The sequence below is a fragment of the Anser brachyrhynchus genome, assembly GCF_964034855.1.
Source record: "Anser brachyrhynchus genome assembly, chromosome: 2".
NCBI lineage: Eukaryota > Metazoa > Chordata > Aves > Anseriformes > Anatidae > Anser > Anser brachyrhynchus.
In genome coordinates this window covers 139,848,578-139,860,017 of record NC_137695.1, presented here as the reverse complement: position 1 = coordinate 139,860,017, position 11,440 = coordinate 139,848,578, and the positions used below count along the sequence as shown (strand labels likewise).

Below are 11,440 nucleotides of genomic sequence, written 5' to 3'. Positions count from 1 at the left end.
CATTTGCAGTCATTGCTGCCTTCATAAACCTTTTGAAAACAAAATGACTGACCTATCCGGTATAAAATTACGCAGCAAGTTAGATACTTTCAAGAGATCAATTAGAAATATTTCCGTACAGGAAGGCTGGCAGACAGTACATGCTATTGCATGTCACCTCTCAATTTCGTAGATACATCCTCCAATAATACTTGCTGGTGGAAAAGGTAACCTTCACTCAAGTATTATCCAGATGAATTAATGAGCATATCCAGCATGCGACTTGATCCACATAGCTTGTGAAATTCTGGGCCAGAAGATGCCAAGTGATGTCTGTGGCTTGTGCTCTTTGCAGTCTTTGTTTTACAATGCTTTGGGAAGGGAAACAGGAGCACAACCCTTGTAAAAGCAGCGTGTGTGTGTTGTGAGCACTTACGGCTTGAGAGGGGCTGAAAAAAGATCTATGTTTCGACGTTATTTGGAGCCCTGTGAGTTCGAAGCAGTGAATGTTCCTGAGATAATGGGGCTGTGCTGTTCCTCGTAAGAGCTTTTAGGATTTTTACCTTATTGCTGTGGCATTTTGTCCTTTGTTGTTCCCTGCTAGAAAGCATGACCTCTGCATTTTCAGGACACTGCTGCTTAAAACACTAAGCCAGAAGTGTGTAAATTCTGTGGCTGGAAGTGGTCTGTGTGCAGCAGCAGTACCTGGGGTCCCCAAGTTTAATAACCACCCCCATGAGCTGAGCCCCAGGGATGTCCAGCGTGCACCTCCCCGCTGGTGGAAAACATGCAGTAATGGAGCTTAGCTTACTTTTCTTGCACCGCAGGCTGCACTAAGTCGCATTACCTTGCACCTGCTGGGGGCTGAAAGCACCCACCCGGGCAGAAACTCAGGCTCGGCTGACTCATGGAAACTGGGTGAGCTGTGGTAGCTGGTGTTGAGTCCTAATCCATGGCCTAAGCTGAGATGAGACCATGGCCGTGGCCGTATGATGCTCAGTACATGTGAGCAGGAGACACGGTGACAAGTGGCAGGTCCCCGGGGACACGGAGCTGTGGGAGGGAGCCCCCTGCACCTCAACGAACGCAGCTGTCCCCGCTGTTATAAAACTCTGTCTTGTTGGTTTTTTTTTTAGTAACACCGGTGAAGATGCAGAATCATAGCAATACGGTCAGGATAGAGGAGGCAGTCTCCAAATGGGTTTGCTTTTGGAGCCTGGTGCAGGGACACAAAGCAAAACGAGCTGAGGAGGGCTGGGCGAGACCTGTCCCGAGCACCCAGCACACCAGCTCCTCCTTTTGTCTGTCTCACGGTGCTCCCTCGGTTTCATGTGGCCAGGGGGGTCTCTGGGGTCTTTGGTGTGAGACCAGTGGATAAGAACTTTTTATCTGCCCTTTGCGCAAATATTCGGATGCGTTCATTGCTCTGTCGTGCTGGGTGTGATCTCACGTAGGAGTTTGGAAGTGGGGGAAGTCGGTTTCCTTGGTACCACGGGCAGAGCCGACCGTGCTTAGAGACATGGAGGAACTTGGCAAGCAGCAGGTAGCTGAGCAGGACTCCTAGCAGAGTTTTTGATTTGTGCACTGGGCAGATAAGACACGAAGCAGCGACGTGCCAGACCCACAGAGCGATGTAAGACTAGCACAGAAATGGCATCTCCTAACCGGGCAGCTCTGCTCTGCACATCCAGGCAGAGGACTGCTGGCAAAGTGCTCTTTAAAATACCTTTAGCGTGAACGTGTAGCTGCAGAAGCAGCTCTGCTCTTCCTTGCACAGCAGCAGCAGAGCTGTTCACCATGCCCCAGTTCAGAAATGCCATATGCTCCCCTGGGGAGCTGCTGGTTCGACTTCCAAGTGTAGCTGTGGGCCAAGCTTTGCCTGCAGGAGATTTCCTCCTGGTCTGCCACGAAGGCTCCGCTTGACTCTCAGAGCCGAGTTGCCATTTCGCAGGCTGGTGAAGGTGAAAAGAACAGCTGTTTTAAGCACAAGGAGGAAAAAAGGAGCAGGGTTGGTAAATCAGCAGGGAAGGCAGTGACACTAGAAATGGGGACCATCATCGGAGAGGTTGTTAGACCCTTTTGGCATTGTAGAGCAATTGGTTGGACGTGAACATCCTTGTCTCTTGCAGAAACCATCTCTGGCTTCTCTGAGTGTCTCAGCAGCATCCCTTGTTCCAGTCTGGCTTTTGCTGCTGTTGGTTTCAAATGTCCGTGTGAGCTGATCATTGTTTCAGGGATGGGGATTTTCGCAGGATGAGAGAAAAAGGTTTTCAGATATACTCTCCATTATCTTAACCAGAAACAGCCAGAAAGGCCAGATGTGAGAGGTTTCTGGGAATGCACAGACTTGGTTTCCTCATTGCTCCCACAGGTCATCTTATTTTATTAAGTATAGCTGGGATTAAGATATCACCTGTAAAATGCTGGCTAATGCACAACAAGCAAGCCAAAAAAGAGCTTGGGTTGTGGCGAACGGAGTGAAAGGACAAGAGGAATGAAAAACAGTGAGACACATTGCTGCCTTCAGACCAGGGTCTGAATCCCCGCAGCAAAGCACCCCGCTAGCAATTACAGAGCAGCTCCATTTCATCCTTCCAGCCTGTGGGACCTCTGGGGCTGTGTTGCCCTGGGTCACTACCTGCTAAAGCTGGGGACTTGGGGTTCAAAGATGGTCATCTGAAGCACACGGTGGCCATCCTCTCTGCTCTGTTCGCTTGCTCCACAGCTGAGAGATGTCTTAGATCTTCCCCTCTTGCCCTGACCTGATACCAAAGATGTTCTCACCTTCCCAGGGCTCAGGGTGCTGGGCTCTCCAAGGCTTTGCTCCCCTCTCATCCCTACCCTCTCCCTGTGAACAAATAAAAAACACAGGCCTGTGACATCTGGAGGAGCCAGGCTGGACACACGTAGGTGGAACAGCTTCTGATTTGGTTCTCAGCCCTTGGCCCTCCTGCATATACCTTGCCAGCCCCACTATTTATTTACTGTTATTAAGCAGTGGCAGTATTAAGGATTTCGGGAACATGCCGAACCCCTGGAACAATGTGGTTTTCATTATCACGCGTGTGTTTGTTGATGCACTGCAGACTGAACCCGGCCAGTGACTGCTCTCCGCTCCTGCGGCTTATCCCATGGAGACCTGATTTCTTCCAGGCAGGAACAGTGTCTTCCTATTCAGCGTGATGCTGCCTGGAGCATCCTGGTGCTGTGGTCCAAGAGATAATTTTGGCAAAATGGAGTGACGTCGGGCGGAAACTCTTCCTGCCGCCCGTCAAAGGCACGTGTCAAGGGTGCGACCTCTGGTTCTCTCCTCCCCGGGGGCCAGGGGTTTCAGCAGTATTCAGGGCTGGCCTCACGTTCCCTCCCCTGAACAGGGTGGTGGTGATTAGTAAACCCACCTGAGAAAATCCTCTTAAATTCTAATCACAGGTTGTGCTGTTAATTGGCTGCACTCGGAGGGGAGATTAATGGATCCTGCACTGGGAGAGAACTCAGAGCTCCTTGCCACCAGCACCTTTTCATTTCCTGTCATTAGCTTATTCCCATTTCCAGGGCAACCAAATAGTTTTTTATTAGTATCTGAAAGAAAACAAAAGAAAACAAAACCACCACAACAACCAAAAAAAATAGAGTTTCAATTTGATAAGGACCTGAGGAAGCTTACTAAAGACATTGTGCTGTGATAGCCATTTGAATGTCCTACAGGATCATGTTTCTTTGGCATTTTCTGTTTGATTTCCTCATTCATGGTTTAGTTGTGTTCTTGATTTATTTGTTTTAGATCCTCTCAGATACAGTCCTGCACGCCGTGTAGCTCATATGCTAGGAAAAGTCTCAATGAACCCAAGAGCAGATCTGCCAGAACAATTACGATTGAGGTGGGCTCGCTGTGCCTAGAAAAAATGAAGTGCTTAAGCAGGTTAGGGATTATTTCTGTCTGCATATTTCCTGCAAGGAGACAGAGTTGCATTTCGATATCCTTACTTCTTCCACTTGCTCACTTCCATTCCATCCACGCAGTCCTGTAATTTATATTTGCACATTCAGTGCTATTTTGCTCTTGAACCCAAGGTGAACTATAGGAGCATCTTCTGACAGAAGCACTTCATATCTCTGATTTATAAATATTGCCCAGTAGGCGACATAATACATGCAAAACTATGTAGTTATAGATTTGTTTGTGTGAATTTGGGCAAAAACTTCTGATGCTGTGGAGGCTAACAAATTGAAATATCCCATGGCCAAAAGCTGAACGGATCCAGGCGTCCATTCCCTTTGAAGTCCATGACCATTCCACAGACAGCTTTCTCATCATTGCTCCCCAGGCTGTCTCTACGTCGCAGCGTAAAGTAGAGGAACCAAATCTAATTTTAAATAAGCTACCATGGGCAGACTAAATGCAGCAGCACGGAGTTCAGCATATTCTGTGTCTTGGCAAAATGAGATACCTCTCTAGACGAATGCTTTGTAAGCAAACCTACATATCCTAAGAAAGACTTTTGCAACTCAGAAAGGAGAGGGACAACTACGAATTATAAGAATTTGGTCTGCATAGTTTTCTTATGGCTGTCTCGAATTGTTAGTGTCCTTTCGTGTGGTTGCCTATAGCTATTGTGATGTGTTAATTTTTCTCCCCACTTCTGTTGTGATCTCCTATGGTGATATTCTGAGTCTCCGGCCAGTTCTCACCAGGCAGAACCCGCCCGCGAGGACATCCGGAGGGGCTTTGCCTTCAGAAAGGCTGCGGGCAGCTCTCAGGATCTGTTTCTGTGCTGTTGCATGCTGTAGGAACACGTACCCGCAGTGACGTGCGAAACCCACCCTGCACAAGGAGAGCGGACGACCGAGTCACGAGAGGGGACAGAGCCTGGCGGAGGGCTGTGTATGTGTTTTGTGCCCCTCAGCACGCGCACCGTTCCCCTGCTATTAACTCCCAGCTAGGACCTTCCTCGAATTCTTAGTGTTGGAGTCAAGTTTTCTTATGCTGATAATGTATTTGTATTATGCAACTCAGAAAAAAAAAAAAAAAGAAAAAAAAAATGGTTATCTCTCTCTGACCGTCCTCTCCTCTCGAGAAGCTCTTCTCTTCTGTACATATGATATGCAGAATGTATGGAAGTCTTACCAGCGTCGGTTTGCATTTTTAAGACTGTACTAATTAATGTGTGATACTATTGTGTTTTCGTAGTGGCATCTTTGATGTAAGATGTAAAAACTATTTAAAACGAATTATTTTTTTTGTTCTTGTTCGGCTTTTAGAGCTTGCACCGAGGACTGCATGTTCACTAGGATCAGCCTTTCCAAGGGCCGTCGTAGCTGCACACAGGCGCCGTTGTTTGACATGGAGTGTAGTGCCCGCCTTCTCATTTCAATAGGGGTCAGTTCTGAGCGGAAACTAATTCTTCCCCCAAAAGTCTGTTCTTCTGTCGTGCTCTCTCTCTCAGACTCTAGCATCCAGATCACACGCTTTGGCCAGCCCCGCCACCATGGGCTGCAGCCGGGCCGACGTGAGACCCTGTGACAAATGTACTGGGTCCATGTTTTAAGACACTTTGCACAAGTGACTTGAAAAATATTTAACTAAAATTGAAACATAATGACACATTAGCCAAGAAGGAAATATTAGCCTGGGCTGCAAGTATAGGGTCAGAATCCTATTGGGGTGTTTAATGTAGTAAGAATTTGGGGTCAGTCCCTAAGGGATGGGACCATCTGGGGGGGCTCAGATCTTCATTTCTGGTCAGGCGTGGTGGAGGCAGAGGAGCTTTCACCCAGCCTTTCAGGCAGGGCTGCCTCAGCGGACTGACTCTGAGAGAGATGCTTCTCCCATCCTGGGCCAAAACGCAAGACATGCTGCAGCTTACCAATTTTTTTTTTCATATAAATATTTTTTTTTTTTCTTTTTAAAGGAGAATGCAGTTCAGCCTGCACCTGACAAAATGACTGACTTCAAAAGCATGTTTTTCCTTGTTATATAGACACTCACAAAACAGCATTGTGTGGTTAAAAAGGCGCATTTGTGATAGTTTCTTTTTCAGTGCCAAAATATATAAGCAGTATTGTTTGAAGGGAAATAAGAATTTTTTTACTGTATTGTTATTACTGTTGAACAAATATTGTTTTTAAATGTTAGATTTTGAAGAATTTTGTATTGTAAACTGTTTTGTGACATGGTGCTTTTTCATACTGGAATTACTGATTGCACCTAAATATGAATTATTTTGTTTTCTTATATAAATATGTAACCTTGAACAATCTTGATGAAAACCAATGTATGGTGGATACCGAAGGTTCACACGAATTCCCCTACTGAAGTCCCCTAAATGTTCTTTCCTACTAATAAATATCCTGCTGCAGCCAGTTTCGTAGCACGTGCTGTTACTCCTCACACCCCGAGCTTTCTGCAGCCCGCAGCCGCAGCCCCCAGCCCGCTCACGGCCAGGGGTAAGGGGACAGCCTTACCTGTGCCCAGCTAAGCCAACCTGTGCCCAGACTGTGCCCAGCTAAGCCAATTTCGAGGGCTTAGCAAGGATTTAAGCCGTGCATGGGCGCTGCGTTGGCACGTTGCAGCAGGCAGGACCGCAGGCTCCGGAGGGGGCTGTCTCCTGCTCCTATTGCAGCCCCGGGCATCTCCTTTAAGCTCTTCAAATTTTTACCTGGGTTAAATTTGGAGATGGGATTAGCACCAGGATGCTAAAAGTAGTTTAAATCCCGTTGGAAGGTAACTGAGACCAGAGCCTGATTCCTCCTGAGAGCCATAAAACCCAGCCTATTTGTGGCACATGTTGCATCCCGGGACTGCCCGTCTCAACATCTCAGGGAGGAAAGACCAGGGCCCCGAGACCCTGTGGCTTACCCGCTTGTGAGTCCTGAATCTGGCCCTGTCTAGGAGGCTGAGAACTCACAGAGAGCTGACAACTTGGGAATGTGCTGAAAAACCCTGCTATGCCTGTTGAGTCCCCCAAGATTCAGTCAAAACCTCCGGGAGGGGTGTTTGGTTGCCCTCTCCTAGGAGAGGGTCAGCTTTTCCTAAAGATCTGGCGAGCCAAACTGCTGACCCTCATTCAGCCACAGCAGAAATGTGCTGGCCTTTGGAAAGGCTGAAGGTGCAGCAGCTCCCATCCACTTAAAAACACTTCTTGCTTCTCCACTGCCTCCGCAGGCAGAGCACTTCGAAGCACTCGGCTTCTAAAGCATTCGCTTTCCAAGAGCCACTCAGTAAAATGACTTCCGATAAACCATCATTAAATGTCTATCGCAGACAGCACCCAGGAAATGTGATTACTCTGAAAAGCCCCACGCGGTGTGTGTCATATCTAAAAAATACGGTCCTGTACACATTTTCGTTTCTGATGGAGCTCAAGTACTGACTGCAGGGGGCTGGTGGGGAGCAGGGGCTGTGCTGGGGACCGGAGCAGCCATGGGAGGGGATGGGTTTCTGCGCTTCCCGGTGTGTCTGGAAAAAAAAAAAAAAAACTCTTTTGCTCCTGTTTAGTCAGGCAGGCTCTCCAAGCTGTGGAGCGACGAGTTCCTCACTGCCCTGCAACAACAAACAGATGAACAAACAGATGACAAATGCTTTTCAAAATGCTCAGAAACCACCAAGCAGCCAGGGAAAGCTCTTATTTTAAATTTGTGGTGGCTGTGGAAAGGCTCTTTGAGCTGGATACAGGTGGACGTTTTGCTCTAGTGGGTTGGGGATGGGTGGGAGACCTTGGCTCTTGGTGCCAGCTCCCCACCGGCCAAGCCATTTCAGGTGAATTTACTTCTTCTGTCATTGCCTGGACATTTTCTCTGCCTCAGGGAAGAGAGGAGATGTCAGGGGTTGGCTTTCACACAGCAGCTCATCCCACACGAGACTTGCCCTCGGCAGGAGGGTATCGGCTCTGAACCTCCCCACCCCACAGCACAAAGGGCAGCCCCATCACTGCGTTCCCTGCTCATGTGTTCTCACCTCCTGGGCTCTTGTTTGTCAAAAGACAAAACCAAACAGTGGGGAACAAAATGGCCAAAGTGTTTTACTGCAAGAGGCACCGCCTGGCACGCTTCAGAGCTTGGGGCTTATAGGGCCTGGTGGGAGCAGGTGGGGAGGCGAGGATCTCATCCATGGTGCCCTTGAGCTTGTGTTTCCATTGGGTTCCCAGGACACTACAATGCGTTAGGAGATCAGGACACTTGGGGAAGTGCTCCCCAGCCGCCTGACAATGGAAAAGAGCCCCACCAGGCCAGGCCCACCCAGGCTTGGGCCCCAGCTTCACACTGTTTACTGAGGTGATGACAGCGTCAGAGATGTGCAGGCTGAGGCCTGGCCTGCCGACGTGCTCCAACAGGAGAAAGGCAGCAGTTCTCCTTTGCCTCCAGTTAATTGTCCTCTGTTCCCCTCCCCTGAGTGTAAGAAAGAGTCCAGTTTTCTAAGCAGGACGGGGCTTGTGATGAAGGTTTCTTCAACTTGGTGGCACGAATACAGGCCACAAAGACCGGCCATTAAAGGAAGCAGGCGCCTGTATCTTCTGGTTGCACCTTGATGCCAACTATGGGTGCTCAAAACCACTGCAGACATGGAGAAGCCTGTAAAGGAGAGGTGCCCTGAGGGCACCAGGCATGCTCAAGCCCAGCCTCTGCTTTTTCTAGATTTGCTGTAGCCTTCCAGGGAGGAAGGACATACCCTAAATCCTCTCACTTCAGCTCTTCTCCCAGTTACTGTGACTGAAGAGACAGATCTGGTGGATCAAGGCAAGAGAGAGATCCTCTCTCACCCACTTGCTCAGTAACATGTGAGATCAGCCTTCGTTTCCTCCTCCACTTGAGAGTTTTTGCATTTGAATAACTCAGATAAACATGACAATCTTCCTGCCCAAACATTCTTCCAGTTCTTCCCTCTAAGGCTGGACTGCTTCACAATGATAATTAAACATTTGGTGGAAAAGTGGTGAGGGAGAAAGAAACGTGTGAGCTTAGGGAATGGGAGACTGAAATGTTAGTAAGTGTAAAACAGATTAATTTTCTTCCCCCTTCCTATTCATCACAGACAGCCACTGAATTGTATTTCCTATGTTAGGATACCGCAGCCAAGTCTTTTTTGTTATGGATTGACAATCTGGGGTAACGAAAGGGAGAGAGAGACAGGATGATTAATAAACTCACATCATTATTGCTGATGGAAAACCAACTTTAACCTATCTGTTCCATACTCTGCTGGGACTAAAATCAGCCCGAATTTCTGCCTTTGCCAGACACTGCTCACTTCTGGGTCCTGAGAGCCTCTGGACCACTGCCACACCACTGCTCTTACACCACATACAGAGGCCACTTTTGTCACCAGTAGGCACTACCTAAAATGTAAAAGCTGTAAATGTAAATATATATTTTTATATACATTTCCCCCCAAAAAAAAAAAAGTTTTGGTGATTATTTTTGTTCAGTTACTGTCTTTGTTTTCTTGGTAGCAAGAATTTCCATTTTCTTCTTTTTGGAAAGTTTTCTGGGCTCAGAAAAAGGAACTCAATCCCCATTTTGCAGCAACACACACCAGAGCAACAGAAATATTATCTCATACATAGGAATATTTATTTTTGTCCTTCTTAAAAATGTACAAAAAATAAAATAACTGTATTTACAGTTTATCAAACCCCTCTCCCAGTTGCAACACTATTAAGTTACATGAGCTATTTTCTTAATATAAAAGCACACTATTTATACATAAAGTTTCTTTTTTTTTTGCCAGAGAGGGCTTGTCACAACCTTTGGCACAAACACTCTTGTTTGTATCTTGTCTCAATTCATAGGAAATGGAAGAGCATATAAACATTTTGTAAGCTTTACATTTAAAAGCCATAAAATACTCCTTTCCAGTTCCACATCGATCAATATACAGCAACTCTGACAGCTGGAGAGTTTAGTTTTTACTAATTGTTGAATTAATTTACATTTAAACCATCCATAGACTGAAAGAGGAAAATATACAAGAAAGATACTTGATCTCTCAATTCCATTGACCAAAGACTTCATGAGAGAAGACACACAGGGAAAAGAAAAGAAAGAAAAGAAAGAAAAGGAGAAGGAGAAGGAGAAGGAGAAGGAGAAGGAGAAGGAGAAGGAGAAGGAGAAGGAGAAGGAGAAGGAGAAGGAGAAGGAGAAGGAGAAGGAGAAGGAGAAGGAGAAGGAGAAGGAGAAGGAGAAGGAGAAGAAGGAGAAGGAGAAGGAGGAGAAGGAGAAGGAGAAGGAGAAGGAGAAGGAGAAGGAGAAGGAGAAGGAGAAGGAGAAGGAGAGAAGAGAAGAGAAGAGAAGAGAAGAGAAGAGAAGAGAAGAGAAGAGAAGAGAAGAGAAGAGAAGAGAAGAGAAGAGAAGAGAAGAGAAGAGAAGAGAAGAGAAGAGAAGAGAAGAGAAGAGAAGAGAAGAGAAGAGAAGAGAAGAGAAGAGAAGAGAAGAGAAGAGAAGAGAAGAGAAGAGAAGAGAAGAGAAGAGAAAAGAAAAGAAAAGAAAAGAAAAGAAAAGAAAAGAAAAGAAAAGAAAAGAAAAGAAAAGAAAAGAAAAGAAAAGAAAAGAAAAGAAAAGAAAAGAAAAGAAAAGAAAAGAAAAGAAAAGAAAAGAAAAGAAAAGAAAAGAAAAGAAAAGAAAAGAAAAGAAAAGAGAAAAAAGAAAAAAGAAAAGAAAAGAAAAAAGCTATTTTCTTTGTAGTTAGCATTTGGTAAAATCCTCCAAAATATCTTGATGAGGGTATCACCATACACCAACAAAGCTTCACTGAAAGGATGCACTTTATTTTGGATATATAAGCACCTGACTGTGTAGAAGGCAACTAAAGGTTGAGGTTTGGGTTTGCATAATAAACCATCAAATGGACAGTCATAGTGCCAAATCTGTGGCAGGAACAGAAATTAAACCTTAGAAGACTGCTCTGCCTTTTGCATCTCTCTGTCAGCGTCTTTCAAAACTAACACGTGCAGACATGACGTGGCTCTCACTCTTCATATGGAAAAAGAGCTGAGCAGCAAGCCACCCTTGAGGTTACACTAACTAAGGTTCAAGACTGCTGTCTTGAAGAAGGAAAGGAAATGAGAGTTTTGTTCCTTTGAAAAAAAAAAAAACAACCATCGCAGAGCCACAAAGAGACAAACGGAGGACACAGATACTTCTGTCCCCTGCTGAACCATAGCCAAATCTTACTTCCATTTAACTCATAATATTTAGAAGATACAGTGCTAATCAATCTTTTTCATGAAACAAAAGCAACACATACATTTAAACAATATATATGTAATAACTTTGTACTCCTCATGACCTTTGAATCAAGCAGGGCATAAAGCAGGCCCCTGCTTCAGAAGTTTGCATTACTAATACTGCCCTTCCCCATCGCCTCGACATCCTGACTTTGACCAACCAGCCCTCAGAGGTGGTGAACCCCAAGAGCTTGCAGCTTGCTGTGACCAGCACCCAGGGTTCAGTGCTCCTCCAGCAGCTG

General features: G+C 46.1%; 1 protein-coding gene across 1 annotated transcript in view; it reads left to right on the top strand.

The window, feature by feature from the left end:
- NCALD (neurocalcin delta) overlaps nt 1-6,339 on the top strand; it is a 53,512-nt gene extending 47,173 nt beyond the window's left edge. Inside the window, exon 5 of the transcript XR_013947739.1 lies at nt 5,239-6,339. The gene's annotated coding sequence lies outside the window, so the exon portion shown is untranslated. The remainder of the gene's footprint in view (nt 1-5,238) is intronic.
- Nucleotides 6,340-11,440: the final 5,101 nt, after the last annotated feature.